The following is a 20,583-nucleotide window of genomic DNA, read 5'->3' as shown; positions in this document are numbered from 1 at the left end:
TGTCAAGGAATTATCAAATTTTCAATGAATTATCAAAAATAATTATCAAAATTTAGATCAACAAGGATCAATTTGAAATAATTGTTCTCTCTGGGCCCGGAGAGATAGCACAGTGGTGTTTGCCTTGCAAGCAGCTGATCCAGGACCAAAGGTGGTTGGTTCGAATCCCTGTGTCCCATATGGTCCCCCGTGCCTGCCAGGAGCTATTTCTGAGCAGACAGCCAGGAGTAACCCCTGAGCACCACTGGGTGTGGCCCAAATCCCCCCCCCAAAAAAAGAAAAAGAAATAATTGTTCTTCTCTCCACAACATTACTAAAGTCAGTGTCTGAGGATTTACTAGGCTATGGTTGGTGCTAGTTGAGTCTTCTGTGTTACAGTTTAGACTCGCTGAAGTATGTAGATTTCTTTTTATTTATTTATTTATTTATGGTTTTTCGGGCCACACCCGTTTGATGCTCAGGGGTTACTCCTGGCTAAGTGCTCAGAAATTGCCCCTGGCTTGGGGTGACCATATGGGATGCCGGGGGATCCAATTGTGGTCCTTCCTTGGCTAGCGCTTGCAAGGCAGACACCTTACCTCTAGCGCCACCTCGTCGGCCCCTGAACTATGTAGATTTCTACTTAACTTTCCCCATCATATTTCCTGTCGTACTACTGGGCTAACACTACTATGAAATTTTGAGGTGTCACGTTGCTGCTTGCAGCTGCATGGTTCAGGATCTATAGATCTGAAACAAGTTTGATAACTTGATAGTTTGATAAGGTGAAGTCAAGGTCAGAGTCAAGGTCAAGTCAGAGTGGAGGATGTGGCACTGGGCTGATGAGGCCCGTGAAAAAAGCAGAATCTGCCTGCTCTCCTTTCTGAGAATGGCAAAGAGGGGTCAGTCTAGACCAGACTACCTGCCATTGCTTCTTGTTAACTTTGTTGTTCTTTTGTTTGTTTATTTGGTTTTGGTTTGGGGGGGGGGCCATACCCGGTGGTGCTCAGGGTTCCTCCTGGCTCTACACTCATAAATCTCTCCTGGCAGGCTTGGGGACCATATGGGATGCAGGGGATAAAATTTGGGTTGGCTGCACACAAGGCAAACGCCCTACCCACTGTGCTATCTCTCCAGCCCAAGTCATTGTTATTCTTCTTTATATATTTTATCTTCCAATGTAGTCATGGGAGGGGAGAGTGTTGACTTCGATTTTTAAATCTTGCTTGAATTTTGCTTAAATTGATTCCATCATTAGAAAGAATCAACTTCACTTAAAACATGTTTAAACTTAATTAAACAATTTTGCATTTTTCTCGTCCAGAAACATAGTATATTCATTTTATTTTGCTTTGTCATTAGCTTCAGCAGAGTGTGCTGCTTTTCTCAGAAAGGTTTGGCACTGGCCCTTTACAGGGTGACTTTAAGGTTTCTCTGACAACTTTGTACATGATCTTTGGAGCATGATATGTTCCAATTTGGGCACCTGTATAGAACCATTTGTTTGAGTGTTTGGGGGCCACTCCTGGTAGTGCAGGTGGCCTGCTCAGTGGTGTTTGTGGGGAGTGGTATGCAGTGATTGGAATAGAATCCAGGACCTCTCCCACTTGAGTCACGTCCTCAGTTTTGGACAGCTTTTTATTGTTCCTGTTTATCTCGGCAAAACAACCCTGTCAGTCTTGCCAAATCCTAATAGTTCATTCACAAACAACAGATTCTGGCATGATATTTCATTCAGCTTTGTGTGGCATTGATGAGAGAGCAGCAGAGGAACCCAGCTGCATGATGTGCTTGCATTCCCCCCCCCCAGGGCTCATGTCATATTCATGGTGTGCCCTATGTGTCTCTGAGTGAGTATGGGGTGCAAGTGCACCCCACAACAGAAGATTGAGGGGCCATTGTGTCCTCAAGATACTGGCTGGACTCTTGCTACCCTGGTGCCCGAGTTTGAATAAAGAAAATGGCTAAAAGAGGACTAAAGTTATGCACATAATTATTTAAGGCTTATGTATTTTCAGTATTTGGAAGTTTGTTACTGTTTTTGTGATCTAAAAATGTAAGCCATAAAAACTTAACTCTTGTTTATATCAATCTGGCTTTGGTAAAATTGGTTTCAATTGTTATTAAGTACCTATGAAGTACATGAACTGAGAATTTATAGGTCATATTCTAATCTTTTAATTTGCTTCACAATGTAGCCCTATTATTTTTCTGCATACTTTTAAGTGTAATTTTCATTACAAGAAGACAATAGCACTTCTCCAGTTTCTTTACTTCTTCCTTCCCTTCTTCCCTCCTCTCTTTTTTCTTTCCTTCCTTCTTTCCTTCCTTCCTTCCTTCCTTCCTTCCTTCCTTCCTTCCTTCCTTCCTTCCTTCCTTCTTTCTTTCTTCCTTTTCTTTCTGTCTGTCTTTTTTCCTTCTTTCATTCATTCTCTCTCTTTTTCTTTTTTTTTTCTCTTTTCTCTCTCCCTTTTTTTTTTCCCTGAACCTAATTTGGATAAACGAAATAGGGGATTAACGAGAATATACTCTAGTTAGTTTTGTGGGGCATATCCCATTGATGCTCAGGAATTACTCCTGGCAATGCACTCAGTAATTACTCCTAGTGGGGCTTAAGGTACCATATGAGATGCTGGGGATTGAACCCAATTAATCATATGCAAGGCAAGTGTCCTATCCACTGTTTTCTCGATCCAGCCTCAATACCCTCTAATTTAGGGGATTAAAATAAAGCCACATAGTAGTTATTCTGGTAGCTAGTCAAATCATTCCCCACAGCAACAACCACTGCTAGGGTAAGCAGAGGCTGACAGTCCCTCTGGGCCAAATCTAGCAAGTTGTTTTTGTAAATCAAATCTCCCCGGAACCGAGTCTGTTTGCTCATCCCCTTTGCTCTTGCTGCTGTACTCCCTGGGAGCTGAGGGCCGAGGCATTGTGCAGTCACCAGACATCTTCTCCTATAGACAAACTGAGAAAAATGACATAGGAGAAAACAGTTTCATCAAAGGGAAGCAAATCCTAGAGAGTTTCTAATACACATGTCACCTTCCTCTCTGAATTGGTGCCTGTGAAGAGTGAGAACCCAGGGCCCGGAGAGATAGCACAGCGGCGTTTGCCTTGCAAGCAGCCGATCCAGGACCAAAGGTGGTTGGTTCGAATCCCGGTGTCCCATATGGTCCCCCGTGCCTGCCAGGAGCTATTTCTGAGTAGACAGCCAGGAGTAACCCCTGAGCAATGCCAGGTGTGGCCCAAAAACCAAAAAAAAAAAAAAAAAAAAAAAAAAAAGAGTGAGAACCCAGCTATCCTGAAATCAGTGATAACTGGCTCCACAAATCTTTCTCAGTTCAGAGACTGCCCTTAAGATTGTTCTCTGGGGGCCAGAGAGATAGCAGGGAGGTAGGGTGTTTGCCTTGAATGCAAGGTCAGTGGCTCGAATCTCGGCATCCCATATGGTCCTTGAGCCTGCCAGGAACAATTTCTGGGCATAGAGCCAGGAGTAACCCCTGAGCACTGCCCCAAAACAAAACAAAACAAAAAGATTGCTCTCTAAACTATAATATGCTTAGATCAGGGGGTCTCAAACTCGAGGCCCGCGGGCTGCAAACGGCCCTCCGTACAACATTTTGTGGCCCTGCCCTAGAGGAATCTTTTTATTGTTGTTGTTGTTGTTTTTGGGCCACACCCGACATTGCTCAGGGGTTACTCCTGGCTGTCTGCTCAGAAATAGCTCCTGGCAGGCACAGGGGACCAAATGGGACACTGGGATTCGAACCAACCATCTTTGGTCCTGGATGGGCTGCTTGCAAGGCAAACACCGCTGTGCTATCTCTCCGGGCCCGAGGAATCTTTTTTTGTTTTGTTTTGTCTTAGTTGTTTGGGTCACATCCCCCACTGTTCAAGGCTTACTACTGACTTTGCACTCAAGGATCACCCAACTTTGCCTCCTGCGACCCCCCGGTAAATTGAATTTGAGACCCCTGGCTTAGATTCTTAAATTACATGGATTTGTCATTAGGAAGCTCTTTATTTGTGCATTCTTCACACTAGTTTCTATGGATCTGTTCATCTTTGTTGATTTACAAGAACTAGAAATTACAATTTTTGGCATACTTTGCATGGGTTTTGGTTTACAATTTATTATATTTTATTGTCTTTGCTTTTTTGTGCCATGCCTGACTATCTTTTCTTTGGGCGGGGCACACCAGCAGCATTCAGGGCTTACTTCTGGACTGCGCTCAGAAATCGCTCCTGGCAGGCTCGGGGGACCATTTGGGATACTGGGGATTGAACTTTGGTTCGTCCAGGTCTTCCACAAGCAAGGCAAACGCCCTATCACTGTGCTATTGCTCCGACCCCTGCCTGGCTATTCTTAGGAATATTGTGTCTCTAGACTTAGGAATCACTCCTAGGGGGGCTCAGAAACTGGACATTGTGTCAGGGATCAATCCATGTGCAATTCAAGTGCTTTACTTGCCATATTGTTTCTTTGGCCTTTGTCATTTATTTTTAACTTGTATATACAGAGCAAAATAGTTCTATCAAGAGAAATTTACTTAGAAAGATATGAAGAAAGAGAAAGAGAAGAATATATGGTCTAGAGAAAACATGGGATTCTCCAGAGGAGAAAAGCCAAGTACACCCAAGAAGGGGTATATGGAAATAACTTCAAGTAACAAAAAAACGGGGAGGCACACATGTATTCCCTGGGCCCATGTGTTGGTGCTACACATGTGCGTTGCTGGCTTATTCACATGGTGCCTGAACACATGTCATCTTCATTCCCCTTCTTGAGATGTGGACTTCCCTCCTTTCATACTTAAATTATGGGATGTGTAATGAGGCTCTTCTTCAGCACCTTACTCTCTCTTTCTTATCCTCTCTCTCCCTTTTCTCGGTACCTGAGAATAAAACCTGTTTTTACTTTTTAAAAAAAGAGGGGCTGGAAATGCACCCTAAAGTAAGAATTTACCTCAGGGTCTACTCCTGGCTCTACATTCAGGGATCACTCCTGGAGATTCTTTGGAGGACCGAGGATACTGGGGATTGATCCCAGGTCAACCCCATGCTAGACAAGTGCCTTCCCTGCTGCACTATCTCCAGGACCCCATCATTTATTTTTAACTTTATGACAGAACACTTTATCAAATGATTGCCAACTATTCAGCCTTTCCTGTCGTGGTTTTGGTGAGATACTCAGTTAGAAACTTTTCCCACCCCAGTCTGCCTTGTGTGCGCTAGCCTAGGATGGACTGCCGTTCGATCCCCCAGCGTCCCATATGCTCCCCCAAGCCAGGAGCAATTTCTGAGCACATAGCCAGGAGTAACCCCTGAGCATCACCGGGTATGGCCAAACAAAACAAAACAAAACAAAAAAACCTTTCCCACCCCAGGATGCGGGATGTTTCCTCTTTTAGTTCATATTTGGCCTGTTTTATTTTTTTTTGTTTTGTTTTTTGTTTTGTTTTGGTTTGGTTTGGTTTTTGGGTCACACCCGGCAATGCTCGGGGGTTACTCCTGGCTGTCTGCTCAGAAATAGCTCCTGGAAGGCACAGGGGACCATATGGGACACCGGGATTCAAACCAACCACCTTTGGTCTTGGATCGGCTGCTTGCAAGGCAAACGCCACTGTGCTATCTCTCCGGGCCCCATATTTGGCCTGTTAAGTTGATCCAGAGATATGCATCTGATACCTGACACATGTAATGAGAGAGAGAGAGAGAGAGAGAGAGAGAGAGAGAGAGAGAGAGAGAGAGAGATTCTGTTTTCCCTTTTCTCCTTAAGTCCCTCTTTGCCCTCCTGACTCCTACTTAGTTTCACAGCAACTATGATCTACCTGTGATCTGATACCAAGCAGGATCCTCTGTTCATAAAATCTGAGAGCATTGCTGGAATCCAGGCTTCAGCTGAGGCCCAGCTGGCCTTTCTGCTTCTGTCCAGGGGAAGCATTGCCAAATCCTGGGTTGCCAGACCAGTTTTAAAACATCTGTCCTGTACCTCTTACTAGAACTGATTCGGGGTGCTAAAGCACAAATCTACCTTTGTTTAATTTCTTCCACTCCAAAGCAAGCATTTATAAAGCCATGTGTGTCAATAACACATTTCATTCTAAAAATAAAATGAAATGAAAATTTTTATTCTAAAACAAACAGTGCTGTGATTCTACTATACTGGGTAGCCACGTTGTGCTTGCTCTGGCATGACCAGAAATGAAGGTATTTGGGGTGGGAGGGATAGCTTGCTTGAGCTTTCTACTTATGCAATGGAAGACAGTTGTTTTCTCCCTCTTCCTTGGCTATCCTTGTCCTTTGGGCATTCTTCTTAGACACCTTATAGTTTGTTTGTAATGAGGGATCAGACCCAGAGCCTCACCCATGTAAGGTGCCACACAGGCATTACATTAGAACTTGACTCCATGGGACCAGAGCAATAGCACAGTGGTAGGGTGTTTGCCTTGCATGCAGCAGACCCAGGATGGACTCGGGTTTGATCCCCGGCTTCCCTATGGTTCCCCAAGTCTGTCAGGAATTGATTTCTGAGCATAGAGCCAGGAGTAACTCCTGAGCACTGCTTGGTGTGGTCCAAAAACAAAAACAAAACAAAGAAAAAGAACTTGGTTCTACAGTCAGTAAGATTTTTTTGTTCGTTGGGTCACACCCAGCAACGCTCAGGGGCTACTCGTGGCTCTATGCTCAGAAATCGCCCTGGCAGGCTTAGGGGACCATATGGGATGCTGGGATTTGAACCACCGTCCTTCTGCATGCAAGGCAAATGCCTTACCTCCATGCTATCTCTCTGGCCTCTATAGTCAGTAAGATTAGATCTCATCTGCTTGCAGTGTTCAATCAAAGCAGAAGGAGCTCATTCCCTGGGATGCCCTGCTGAAGAAAGCATTTGGCCAAGAAACAATCTCTAGCACCAGGCATTTGTTAGTGGAAAGGGGCTTGTGTATTGGTTTGGTGCTATTGTTTTATTTCATTCATGGTAGTGTTCAGGGCTCACTCCTGACTCTGTGCTCAAGAATCACCCAGAACAGACTTAGGGGATCATGTATGGTGCTGGTAGTTGAACCAGGGTTGACTGTCTAGATATGTAAATCAAGTGCTTTAACTCCTTTTCTTTTTTTTTTTTTTAAACTCCTTTTCTGTCTCTCTGATCCTTGGGGCTGGTTGCACTACTGGGCCCAAGAGCTGGTCTTTTTTCCCTTTTGCAGTACTAGGGATAGACCCTGAGGCCTCACATATACAAGGCAAATGCCCTATTGGTGAGCTACATCCCTGGCATCTGCCCCAGTAATATGATTTTCCTTCTGTGTTCCAACACCTCCATCTTCCATCTTCTGAGGTAATTTGCCCAGAACCCCCAAGCCTCTTGGTTTGTTTGTTTGCTTGTTTGTTTTGGTTTGTCTTTTTTTGGTTTTTGGATCACACCCAGCAGTGCTCAAGGGTCATTCCCGGCTCCTGGCAGGCTCGGGGGAATCATATGGGATGCCGGGATTTGAACCACCGACCTTCTGCATGCAAAGCAGACGCTCTACCTCCATGCTATCTCTCCGGTCCCAAGCCACAGGGTTTTATAAAATTAAATATCTATGGTTTCTCTGGGAAGTAATGGAAGTCTAATGAAACTAAAGGTTTCTGGGAGCAATGCCGAGCTGATACTGAAGGCCTTTCTGTTTGTCCCCTCCCCCTGGTCTACTCTGGATTGTCTGCTTCTACCTTCTGTCCCTGGTCACCCCACCCATGGAGGCAGTAAGCACCCACTTCCTGGACAGACAGACCCCTGTCTCCTATATCTTTAGAACATACTGTTGAGAAAGTGCCCAATTTTATTTCTCTTACTTAAAGCTAGCAGAAGGTAAATAAATGATTTGGTTTTCTGACCCTGTAAGACATTAACCTACTCTTGAATCTTACTTAGCCATCTGATTTCAGCATTCCTTCTCTTGTTGACTGAACATACTTTTATCTCTCTGATTTTTTTGTTTGTTTGTTTTGGTTTGGCTTTGGTCCAGCAGTGTTCAGGGCTTACTTTCCTGGTTCCATGCTCAGGGGTCACTCCTGGCAGAGCTCATCAGATCATACAGGGTAAGGGGGTTGATCCCCAGACCTCTGCATTCAAGGCAAGCACCTTCCCCGCTGTTCTAAATCTCTGGCCCTCATTTGTTGAAGCAGCTCTGCCCACTTGCTAGCGCCCTTGTTGATTAGTTCAGTGCATTTGGGGCACAGATAGATAATTGTGAGGAAATAATGAGAGAGAGGGGCTGGAGAGATAGCACAGCGGTAAGGTGTTTGCCTTGCATGCAGAAGGACGGTGTTTCGAATCCCAGCATCCCATATGGTTCCCCAAGCCTGCTGGGGGTGATTTCTGAGCATAGAGCCAGGAGTAACCCCTGAGAGCTGCTGTGTGTGACCCCCCAAAAAATAAAAAAAAATAATGAAAGAGGAGAGAGAGAGAGAGAAAGAGAGAGAGAGAGAGAGAGAGAGAGAGAGAGAGAGAGAGAGAGAGAGAGAGAGAGAGAGAGAGAGAGAGAGAGAGAGAGACTGACCTTGGGACATATGTTCCTTCTCAGAAACCACCTGGTCTAATTCTCAACCTTGGTTTTGGATTGGCATCAAAGTGGGGTCCATGCCATTCTTCTGAAAAGCATCCCTGCCATTCTAATACATGTCCAAGGCTTGACCCCAGGGTTCCTAGTTGTCACTACCTATTGGAAACCCCCTTCTATTCCCCATACCAATAAACCTGGCATCTCCAAGTACAGTCAGTACCCAGGCTTCAATCCTTGCTGCAGAGATCTCACATGGTTACTCTGAGCCCTGACCTATTCAGCATCCTGGCTTCTGGCCAGTTCCCATCAATACTTCCTGCTGGGGTGGCAGGGTGGGGCTGACCTCTGAAAAGTGCTCTTACCCAGCATCGGGTAGGGCCAGATATGTGGGGCTGCCCTTTCATTTGAACCCAGATACAGCCTTTAGGATTGTTTGGATTCTCAGGTACAGAGAGGGAACCTTCTTGGAGTCTAGTGAGCTATAATCTTCCAGAGAGAAGCCATCCAGGACCAGGAGAGAGTCTGGCCAGTGGTGCGGGAGGAAACCCCCCCCCAACTCTGTGTCAGCCTGAGTTGGGATGGCCTTAGTGGGTTCCATTTCAGCCACCCAGTTTAGAAACCTCATGAAAGCTCAACCATCTGTAATAGAAGGTTCAAGAATGGAGAGCATATCATTTTCATTCAAGAGAGACCTGTCAAATTAACTTTTTGGGTTTGTGTGTGTGTGAGCGTGCGTGTGTGCATGTGTGTATGTGTGTGTGTGTGTGGTGTTGTGACTGAAACATGGGGCCCTCACACATACAAGTGTTTTACTATTAGCCTTAGTCCCAGCCTCCCCCCACCAAGAGCCAGGGGAACTGAAAAGTACAGAGGGGTCCCTCTGTGGCCTCTGCCACATATCTCCTCCCTCTGGCAGCTAGTGATGTTTCTAGCAGTTTCTGGTGCCTTCACAGGTGATGAAACCTGCCAATTTTTGTCTCTACATTTCTATGCTGTGATAGACAGGACAGACTCTGCCAGGAGCTGTGCCTGCCACCTAACTGCTGCTGTTTCTCTCTGAGCTCCTCGCCTCAGGGCACTCTCCTGGAGTGGGGGCTCCTTAAGGTGCCTCAAGGCACACTCTGGGATGGGCAAAAGGTGCCTGTGGAAGCCAAGTATCGCCCAGCACAGGCCTGAGTGGTTGCCCTGTCTGAGAATTGGGGAGCACAGATATCCCAACCCCAAGGCCATGCTGGGGCTTCCCAGCTTTGGGTTGGTGTGAGGTCTCCATGGCCTGCCCTGAAGGGAAGGAATTTTGATTCAGAGCTTTAATAGCTGGGGAGATAGCCAGAGATGAGGAGCACATGCCTAGCAGGTGCAAGTTTTATCCTCAGCACTGCCTGCCCCCATGCCTGTCCCCCTTTCAGAGGTGCCCTGAGTTCCTAGTACCCAAACACTGCCATGAGCCTCACTCTTCTTTTGTTCAGTGGGGTCCACAGCTGGTGGTTTCATCTCAGCACTAGGGTGAAACCAATGAGAATGTTCAGCCAGCCTCCATACTGTGCCTTCACAGGGCAGACCATAGGTGTCCATCCTTTTAGAATATGGGAGTTTCTGCCTGGGTTCTGTTCCTATTGCCCAGGGTACCAAGAAGGTTGGCAGTAATAGTTGTCACCCATTGATAGCAGAGCTCCAAAGCCAAAGGCTGGCCTCAGAATCCTCACAGTTCAGCGGTCAGAGACCCTAGGGAGAGAGACTAAGGCCCCTTGAGGGCGTACGCAAGTGAATGAGGGTCCACAGTGTGGTCTGAGCCCTGCCTCTGTGACTGCAGCCTCCAGGAAGGAGTGGGGGAGACCTAAGGTTCCTGCACATCAGCTAGTGTTTCAGGGAAAGGCAGTTCTCTGAGCCCTATTCACTGACTCAGATATGGGGTGACCTGGGATCTTCGTCCTTACCTGACCTTACTAAAGTTCTGATTTCAAATTTCTCTTCTCTAATTTCTCTCTCTCCCCTCTCTCTCTTCTCTCCTCTCTCTTCTCTCCTCTCTCTCTTCTTTAATTTCTCTCTTCTCTCCTCTCTCTCTTCTTACCTCTCTCTTCTCTCCTCTTCTCTCTCTCTCTCTCTCTCTCTCCTTCTCTCCCTCCCTCCCTCCCTCGCTCCCTCGCTTCCTCCCCCTCGCTCCCTCCTATCAGGGTCTTACCCACTGGTCCAGGTGGAAATACTTGCCAGGGATTAAACTCAGGCCCTTGTACATACCAGATACTTGCTGTCTCTTGAGTCAGCTTTGTAGTTCTGGAATCCCTACCGTACTCACTCCCTAGGGGTCCCTAAAGCCCTGGGGCTCTGTTGGTAGAGGCCTTTGAATTTGTCCTCATATTGCCTTCTAATTAGATGTTTCTCAATTGGTTCCTTTGGTTTTCTTGTTAGAAAGATGTTTCCCCATTGCCTCCTCATCTGGCTTTTTCCATCTGGCTTTGTCTATCCTAATAATGGCTACTCAGGAAGCCTGGAGAAGGAGATGCCATCTAGGCCCATGGTTCCATGTGGTGGAGTGAATGGCTTGTGAGTGAACAGCTTGCCATGTTCGTTTCTGGCCTGCTATACCTACCCAACTGTGTGTGGATTATTTCCTGCGTCGGAATTGCTGCTGGACCTATGTTTGTGTCTCTTTTTTGGGGGGGTCACACCCAGCAGTGCTCAGAGTTAATCCTGGTTCTGCACTCAGAAATCGCTCCTGGCAGGCTCAGGGGACCATATGGGATGCAGGGATTCGAACCGCTGTTAGGCTGCATGCAAGGCAAACACTCTACCATTGTGCTATCTCTCCGGCTGGCCCTGTGTCTCTTTTCCTACCAGATTGGGGGCATGGGGATCCCTCTCCCTCTCTGGGGATTGTGGAATGCACAACCCACCATTCAACAGGCCTCTGCTTAGGTCACACACACACACACACACACACACACACACACACACACACACACCACTCTATCCTTCTCTCTCTCTCTCTCTCTCTCTCTCTCTCTCTCTCACACACACACACACACACACACACACACACACACACACACACACACACACACCACTCTATCCTTCTCTCCCATGAAGGAGCTGCTTTCATTTACAGTCTCACTTAAGGACACTCCTGGCTGCAGTTCTAGATGAAATGTGGGTCCTGTTCCATATTTGCAGCAGCTGAGCTTTCCCTGCTCAGGGGATGCAGGGAATCCTTCATCCTTCACAGGATGACTCTCCTGTAAAGGGAGGAGAGGGCTCAGTGCATGTGGTGGGAACGTTTGTTGCAACCCTGCCTCTTTGCAAGTGGACATTGTGTGCTAACAAAGGCCCAGACACACAAACTTGGGAACTCCCTTGTCCCATATCCCGCCAGCCAACCACACGTCTGCTAGGCAGTTCTGGGATATCGAGGAAAACCCCTCTCCACCCTTCCTCACACCCTCAGGGTTAGGACAGAACCCAGCAGGCAGAGTCCATGGAGATCAGAGCACCACCATCTCACTTCTCACTTCTCCTCTAGGGAACCCATCCTGGGTGGTCAGCTCTACCATTGTGCACTGGAACACAAAGCCACTTGTTTGCTTTTGTTTATTTGTTTTGGCAATGCTCAGGGGGCTACTTCTAGCTCTTCACTCAGGAATTACTCTTGCTGGTGCTCGGAGTACCATATGGGATGTCAGGAATTGAACCCCCAATCAGCCCCATGCAAGTACCTGCTGTACTATTGCTTCTGCCTCCTGAAAACAACTTGTAACCTATCTGCATCTGGGTCTAGAAGAATGTTTCCCAGTGTGGGTTCCTGCCCTGGGCAAGAATTAGGCCAGGACGACATCTACTACTCCAATCTAGAACATTCTAGGATTCAGAAAGCTGTTTCTTCATCCATCCTCCAACAGCCTTTCTCCCACTGACTGAATTCTCCTTGCAAAGCTGTTCAGATAGAATTGTGGGAGCGGATGTCCAACATTGTTGTCACTCTCTTGGACAGAGGCTCCTTCTGGGTGTACTGAGGACTGAGGGTCAGTGAGGGGATTAGAGCCTGAGAGCCACTTTACTGGCCCTGCACCCCACACACCACCCCTCTTCCATGTGCCCCTCTCCCTCAGTGCCTGGGAAAGCAACTCCATTACCTTCTTTTATTCCTGTTTTGACGGAATCTGCACTGAGTGGTCAGCTCCAGATAGCTCCTGGGGCCCATTCTAATGAAGGTAACCAAACTCCTCCAGGGAAGCTGAAACCCTTAGCTTTGCAAGCAGCTGGGAAAGAGGGGGAGCGTGCAGCCATGGAGGGCAGAGAGAGCCTGTTGTTGTTTGCCCCAGCCTGGTATGAGATGGACTGAGCCCAGCAGCTTTGACCAAGTGGCCCGGGAAGGTTTATTTGGGGTGAGTGAGCTGGCCACCTCACTGCAGTTTGTGCTGGGTGCTTTCAGAATTGCAAAGGCAAAGAGAAGATGTGGGTCACAGGCGGTGGGGGAGGATAAAACCAGAGTAACCAGGAAGCCAAGTAACTTGGGCTCAGGGCTCAGGACTCTGGGCCCTTTTCATTCCGCTTCTTTCTCTTTTCTTTCTCCACTCTCCCTCCACTCAGAACCTACAGTAGCCAAGCTGCCCTTGGCAAGGCAGGTCACCTCTGTTCGGGGCACTTTTCACTGTATGAAGGAGCCTGCAGTACTGTGGAGAAGGGTAGGGGTCAGGCATGGCTGCCTTCAAATCTTCCTCTTCTTCCTCTTCTTCCTCCCTCCTCCTCCTCCCTCCTCCTCCTCCACCTCATCTTCCTCCTTTTTGATTTAGAGTCACACCTGGTGATGCTCAGGAGTTACTCCTGACTATGTGCTCAGAAATTGCTCCTGGCTTGGGGGACCATATGGGACACCAGGGGATCAAACCAAGGTCCATCCTGGGTCAGCCATGTGCAAAGCAAATGCCCTCCCACTACACCATCGCTCTGGCCCCCAGATTCTGCTTCTGTGTGTGTGTCTTTGCTTCATCGTTTTCTTATCTGTGAAATGGAGAGTGTTGTGACAATTCAGATATGGTGGGCCCAACACTCTTACAACATGTAGAATCATCTGTGAGATAAAGAATCTCCAATGAGGGGGATGAGAAGGCTGGAGCATGGTTTTGCATGTAGAAGATCCAGCTGCATCCCTGGCCCTACACGGTCCCCTGAGCACCTTCAGAAACAACCCTCAATGTTGAGCTAGGAGTAGCCCCTGAGCATGACTGGGTATGGCCTGAATACCTAAAAATGAAAAATAAAGGTATATCAATATACTTTATTTTTGGAAATTTTATAGGAGTGGTAACTTATTGGCAGGGTCCACCTGAGCACTTGAAAGACCTGGAGTTGCAGCAGACAGAATATCCAGATCAAGCATCATCTATATGTACAGCTCCTGAGACAGGCCCTGGGTCCCTGAGCTCTTTTAATACCTACTGTAAACTCTGGGGTTTCGCAGTCTCTCTTGCAGCTTCTGTGGGTGATCTGCTTATCAAACATATAGGCAATTCAAAGTAGAAGGTCCTTGAGCGCATGAGTGAGGTGAGCAGTATCAAGGAGAACAGAGAAAGGAGGAAATCATTTTGATTTAGACGTAAGGTAAGATCTCTCTAGGGATATTAAAAAAGGAAAACATTCAGGGCTGGAGTGATAGTGATAGTGATAGTACAAAGGGGGCTGGAGTGATAGTACAATGGGTAGGGCAATTGCTTTGCATGCTTTGCATGCGGCCAACCTGGGTTTGATCCCCAGTATCCCATATGGTCCCCAAGCACCACCAGGAGTGTTTCCTGAGTGCAGAGCTCTGAGCATTGTTAGGTGTGGCAAAATAATAAGTAAATAATAATTAATATAATTAATAATTTTAAAAAGGTAAATTTTATTTCTTTTTTTATCTTTATTTGATTTCTGTGAGCCCATCTGTAAGGCAGTCTCAAAGAGTTACATGAAGAGCTACAGAGACCAACTACTAGCTATATGAGCACTGCTGTCATGCCCCACAGTGAGCATATGTGGGGAACATTACCATGACCCCTGACAGGCACTACAGACAGATTAGATGTGTGACCCCAGTAAGAGCCACAGCAAGTGGCTCCAACAATAGCAGCAGAGGGAGGAAAACAGGGAAAAATGGTGTGACTTTTTGGGGGTATCAGAGTCCAAGAGCTGCCTAGCCCCTCCTGTAGGGGGTCCTGTCCTGATACCCTGGCACAGTGGACTTCTCTACACAGACCTGGCTGCTGGGCCCCAGAACTTGCCTTTTGGATTCTTGGTCTGCCCATTCCATACATTTATTCCAACTAAGGCACTTGGCACCATGAGAGGCATGAGATGCACTGAATTTGGGTGTTAAAAGGTCAGAGTTTGAAGGTCAGAAGGTAAAAAGAGCTCATGTTTGGGACTCCAAACCCCCCACTGAGGAATAGGCTTCTCCTGGGCTTTCCCTGGGCTCACAGGGCAGTGAGGGAAGGGGCGATCCATGATTGTCCTGCTCCAGCAAGGGAAGTGGTGGTGAGCAGATGGGCTGGCAAAGGGAGCCCTGGAGCTGGAACTTTTTTAAGTGTCTGTCCTGTGCTGCTGCCGGGACTGGAAACCTATTACTGAGCTGCCCTGAGAACCATCTCTGGGCCCTTCCCAGAGATGACCACTGAAGCCCTGGGAGACCCATCCCTACCTAGGGGGAGTCTCGTGGGTTTTCAGTGAGGAGACAGTAGGCCACAGAGCAGATGGAGTTTTCTTTGGACGTTTCATTGACTTCTTTACTATGATCATTGCCCCCTTCCCTTCCTTGTGTTGCTGTGCTGTTGTGATTTCAGCAGGATCCTATACTTGACAGTAGTGCTCGCAAACTCAGAGCTCTGGCTGAGAGCTGCACACTGTAGTTGCAATGCTTGCACATATGCACACTTGATAGTGGGGAGAAGTATGGAGTGTGCGCATTTCACTGTGTCTGGGCACTTCTGGTTGTAATGCTTCAGGGGTTCCTGTGGTGCCTTCATATATGTTTACTAGGGTTGGTACTTCTGGCCTCCAGGGCTTGCACATCTTTTTGTTTGTTTTGGAGCCACACTTAGCAGCACTTGGGGACTCTTTCTGACTCAGGCTCAGGTTGCCCCTTCTAATACTCAGAGGACCATATGGACTAGGGAATGAACCTTGGGCTCCTGCAGGCCAATCATGCTCTCCAGCCCTTTGGGTCACCTCTCTAAGCTTCTCAGACTTCTTCACTTGTGATATGCTCACTCCCAACTGTGCTCGGAGATTATATGCTCTGTTGTTGTTCCAAACACCAGATCCCCCTGAATTGTTCTCCTGTATGTAGGAGTCACTGGAGATCAAGTTCATGAACTCGAACTTACAGGACAGGTGCTTTTAACCTCAGAGCCTACCTTCAAAGGTTTTGTAGTTGTTTTGTTTGCTTGTTTGGAGGCCACACCCAGCGGTGCTGAGGAGATGAAATCTGAGTTTGCCACATGCAATGCAAGCACTCTATCCCCTCCCGCTATACTTTCTGAATTTTTATTTTTTAAGTCAGTATTATTATTCTGAATATGGAAATGTTTGGTATTTATTTTAGTTCATGTTAAAAGCTGAGAAAAATGTGTTAAATAATTAAGGAGAGAGAGAGACTGGAAGATATGGGAGCTGTGTGTGTATGTGTGAGCGTGTGTGTGGTTGGTTTTTTGTTTTTGTTTTTGTTTTTTGACTTGGAGGCCTTATTTGACTCTGTTGGGAAGAACCATATGAGGCAACAAGGGTCAAACCAGGGTCGTCTGTGTACAAGACAAGCACCATAACCTCTGTACTATCTCTCCGGCTCTAAGATGAGAGTTTTTCTGTTTTGTTTTGTTGGTGGTGCCAAGGATTGAACCCCAGTCTCATGCACACAAGGCATATATTTTCCTGTTGATCTGCATTCTGGCCTGATAATTTTTTGGGTACAGGGTTCAATCAAATGTGATGGCACCAGCAAAGTGGGTCAGAGCAAGTTTCTTACCTTCTCCACTCACAGCTCTTTTTGCCAGAAATTTGTATGTGACCCCAAGCATATAAGCTAGGTGTACAAATCAGATGCACTGATAAATAAGTCATAAATTTATCTTAAAACAAACGTTTTGCCATCTCACATTCACTTACCATCTGGGGTTTTGACCCACAGTTGAACAAATGGTAGTTTATATGTATTAAAGTCCTAAGAAAAATGTATTAGTAATGATCTCATTCAAGTTCCCCAACAGCATCCTAAGAAAATTCTATGTGTGTGTATGTGTGTGTATTACGGACCACAACCAGTGGTGCTCAGGGGCTAACTGTGGTAGGTTTGAGGAACCATGCACAGTTGGGAATGGAATTTGGGGCTCTCACATGCAGTCAGCTCCCTGCTACTGGGGGTGCCACTCTCATCCATGGACCCTTCCATGACTGATATCCTGCAGTAGATATGCTGCCTAGGTCACTGAGCATAGTGGAGCCACTCCCAGTGGGTCTGTGGACCAGAAATAGGTGGCTATATCCTCAGCATGGTGCTGAGCAGGTTTTGACCAGAGCTGAGATCACCTGTAGGTCTAGGAAACAGTCTGGGGGTAACAAAGCCACTGCCTCACTCTGGGTGCCAGATGGAAAGATGAGAGTCCTCACCCAGTGACTCTGGCTGCTGAGCACCCATGTGACACCCTTTTGGCCCACCTCCAACCTGAGCCTGGCCTTGTGTCCGGAAGCAGGTTGTCCTGTCAGGTGAGGTTTTGGGTTACACCCTCCAGTGCTGAGTCACCAAGCCTGAGATTTCCCTCACCTGAAGTCACTTCCCCAGACCTTGGCGAGGGCCATCCCGGACATGCCATGGGCTCAGCTGAGGGAATCCTGCCAGGTGCAGCCCAGATACAAGCATATGAGATAGTTTCTCAGAGTGAGGGAAGCCACCCTGGGGAGCCATGGGACACTCTGGGGGGCAGCATTGGGCTTGCTTTCTGTTTGTTTGCTCCAAGAAAATTAATTTCCAGGGATGCTGAGTTTATTTTTTCTGAAGAGGGGGCCATGGGACAAATTAAGTGTCGGGATTCTGATTCAGGGACATCAGTGTATGAAGCCACCAGTTAGCTCAGACACACACACACACACCCCCATCCCCAGGAGAAGAGGAGGAAGACAGACAGAAACACAGGCATGGCATGGCTAGGGCTGAGGGGGGTATAGGAACCAGTGGCTGTGCCCAACAAGTTAGTCTGGCAGAACTGGAGAAGCTAGGAGACTGGGGTGTCTAGAAACCAAGCTTCAGAGGCCTTTTGAGGTAACACTCTGGTCTGAGGCAGGACGAGAGTTCAGTGGGATGGTCTTGTCTTGTGTTCATTTCCATTGTGTGGTTTTAGGGAGGAAGGTTCAGAGCTGGGGCATAAACCAGTAAGGGGATGAACTAGGAGAGAAGGCATTGCTGATGTCAAAAGCAGTATGGGAATTGTGAAGCCCAAGGCTCCATGGGGGGTGCAGTGCAAGGAGCCCAAAGAGAAAGCCCCACCATGAGTGATGCAAAGGGGTAGAGGGAAGAGAGTTGAGATGCCTGCATTGAAGCTGCAAGATCCTGCTCTTTGCTAAGCACAACCTGCTGCAGGTGCACGTGAGACTGGCACATAGCTTGGGGGTCCCTGTTGGCACTTGACAAAGACATGACTCCAACTTCACCTCCCATTTCAACGCTGTCCCCTACTTGAAGTCTTGAGCATGGAGCATCTCTAAATGGAAAAGTCACACGCACAGGGGGAATAGCCAAGATTGAAGACATGGAATGTCTAGCAGGTAACAGGCAGGCCTCATTTTAGCATGCTTCACTTTCATGTATTTTGTTTGTTTATTTTTTGTTTGGGGGCCACACTCAGCAGCGCTTAGGGGTTACTCTGGACTCTGCACTCAGAAATTGCTCCTGGTAGGCTCAGAGGACCATATGGGATGTCGGGGATCGAACCCAGGTCCAACCTGGGTCATCATGTGCAAGGCAAACATCCTACCACTGTGCTATCACTCTGGCCCCACTTTCATGTATTATTTATAAGACCTTCAGCCAATAAAAAGATTAAATCTTAAAAAAAAAAGATCACAGCTTAATGAAGGCCCCAGTGACATTTGGCATTTTTAATATTATTTGAGGGTGACTGGGGGAATGACCGACTGGTGATGCTCAGGGGTTACCCAGAAATCACTCCTGGCAGGCTTGGGGATTTTATGAGATGCCAGGGACTGAACCTAAGTCAATCATGTGCAAGGCAAGTGCCCTACCCACTGTTTGAGATTTTTTTTTAAAGACAAAATACATTTGCACACTACATGACCATTGTATAGAGTAAACATAATGTGTGTATGCACCATGACATTTCTGTGACTTGGTTTATCACAGAGGCCAGGACTCAAATTTACAGTAATTGCAAGGTGTGCCTGAAGGTTATTTTGTTTTGTTTGGGGTCCCCACCAACAATGCTCAGGGATTACTCCTGGCTCTGCACTCAGAAATTACGCTGGCAAGGTCAAGAGACCATATGAAATATCAGGAACCCAGCCGGAACTGACTGCCTTTAAGGCATGTGCCCTATCCACTGTTAAACTATCTATCACTCTGGCTCTAGGGTATTCCAGAACTGAACCTCTGGAAATCTTCCTCAGGCATGTATCCATATATCATCCACCAGCCCCTTAGGAATCCCATCACACAGTTTCAGAGAGTCCTAAGTGCTTGTAGATTCTGCACCTGTAAAGTTGCTAGAATTTAGTTGTAGCTCCCAACTCCATGTTAATCACATTTTCAATCATCCCTGAGCATTCTCAGTGATAAAGCATGGGCTTGGTCCCCCAGATTTGTCCTGGCCTTTTCCTTTCATCTGTTATTGTCAACAATACAAGATTCTATCAAGAATCTCTATAGTGCTATGTTTATGTACTTTTGTGTCTTTTATGAATGTATTTCCTTTGTTTGTTTGTTTGTCTTTTGGGCCACACCCGGTGACACTCAGGGGTTATTCCTGGCTATGCACTCAGAAATCGCTCCTGGCAGGCTAGGATATGGATGCCATATGGGATGCCAGGAACTGAACCGGGTCCCTCCCAGGTCGACTGCATGCAAGGCAAATGCTCTACCACTGTGCTATCTCTCTGGCCCCACAAAATTAATGCGAATGAATCAACAACATATATTATACTTCCATGGGTGTTTTCTGACCCTGGATCATGGCCTGACAGGCACCTGTGCTTCTCACCTATGCTTCTCCCCTGCAGTTTGCATGCCCACCTGTCTGAATTTTATGGCCCAGGAATGATGTGGCAAATGCCCAAATGGCCCTTATCAGAAACAAGCTTCTTCATCCCTGCAACATGCTTACAGCTGGATTCTGTACTGAGTGTGGAGAAAAAAGCAGGTGCAGCAGAACTCAGTATTAAAGGCCTAGCATCACTGTCAGGTGCTGACGTGGAGAGTTAGGAGCTGAGTGGAGGGCTTGAACCTGAGCTGGCAGGCCCCCTGCTCTTCACTCTCATGAATGCAGCCTTGAGGTCTGGGGTGGCCTGGAAGAAAGGTTTCTTTCTTAGGGCGCCCCGCATTGGCCTCTTCAGTCAGCCCTTCTCCCTACCTGAACACAGCCGCGCCTCATCCTGTGTGGTGAAGCCATGGAGCGAGGAACACTAGCTCAGTGTCCACTGGGCGCCCTGGCTTTCCCTTCCTGGCTGGCCCTGGGAGGGAAGCCACAAAGAACGTGTGTGTGCCTGAGCCCAAAGAGGGCCAGCTCAGGGCAGGGCGAGCCCGTCCTGTCTGCGGCCTGTTTACTCAGTCCTGGCAAGTCCTAGGGAGCCTTTGGCACGGGGCACCCTGAGAACCACGCCCACCCCACCCCCTGCTCACTGCCTTCTCCACCGCAGCTCGTTGCCCTCCTTCTGCTTTCACAGGGGAAATGCATGCCCTCTCCAGTGTTCCAGTAACCTGTCAAGTGACCATCATCACTCACTGTCCTTGTCTGAAGGTGATGCTCCTAACAGGAAGTGGAGTAGGGACTCACCCCACCCACTCACCCACCCCACACACACCACA

At 47.4% G+C, this 20,583-nt stretch overlaps 1 protein-coding gene across 1 annotated transcript in view; it reads left to right on the top strand.

The window, feature by feature from the left end:
• RAB11FIP4 (RAB11 family interacting protein 4) overlaps positions 1–20,583 on the top strand; it is a 115,847-nt gene that overhangs the window by 49,829 nt on the left and 45,435 nt on the right. The gene's annotated exons all lie outside the window — the stretch shown is intronic.

Source organism: Suncus etruscus, chromosome 1 (assembly GCF_024139225.1).
Source record: "Suncus etruscus isolate mSunEtr1 chromosome 1, mSunEtr1.pri.cur, whole genome shotgun sequence".
Classification (NCBI taxonomy): Eukaryota; Metazoa; Chordata; class Mammalia; order Eulipotyphla; family Soricidae; genus Suncus; species Suncus etruscus.
The sequence above is the reverse complement of the archived record's forward strand: the minus strand, read 5'-3'. Positions and strand labels throughout refer to the sequence as shown.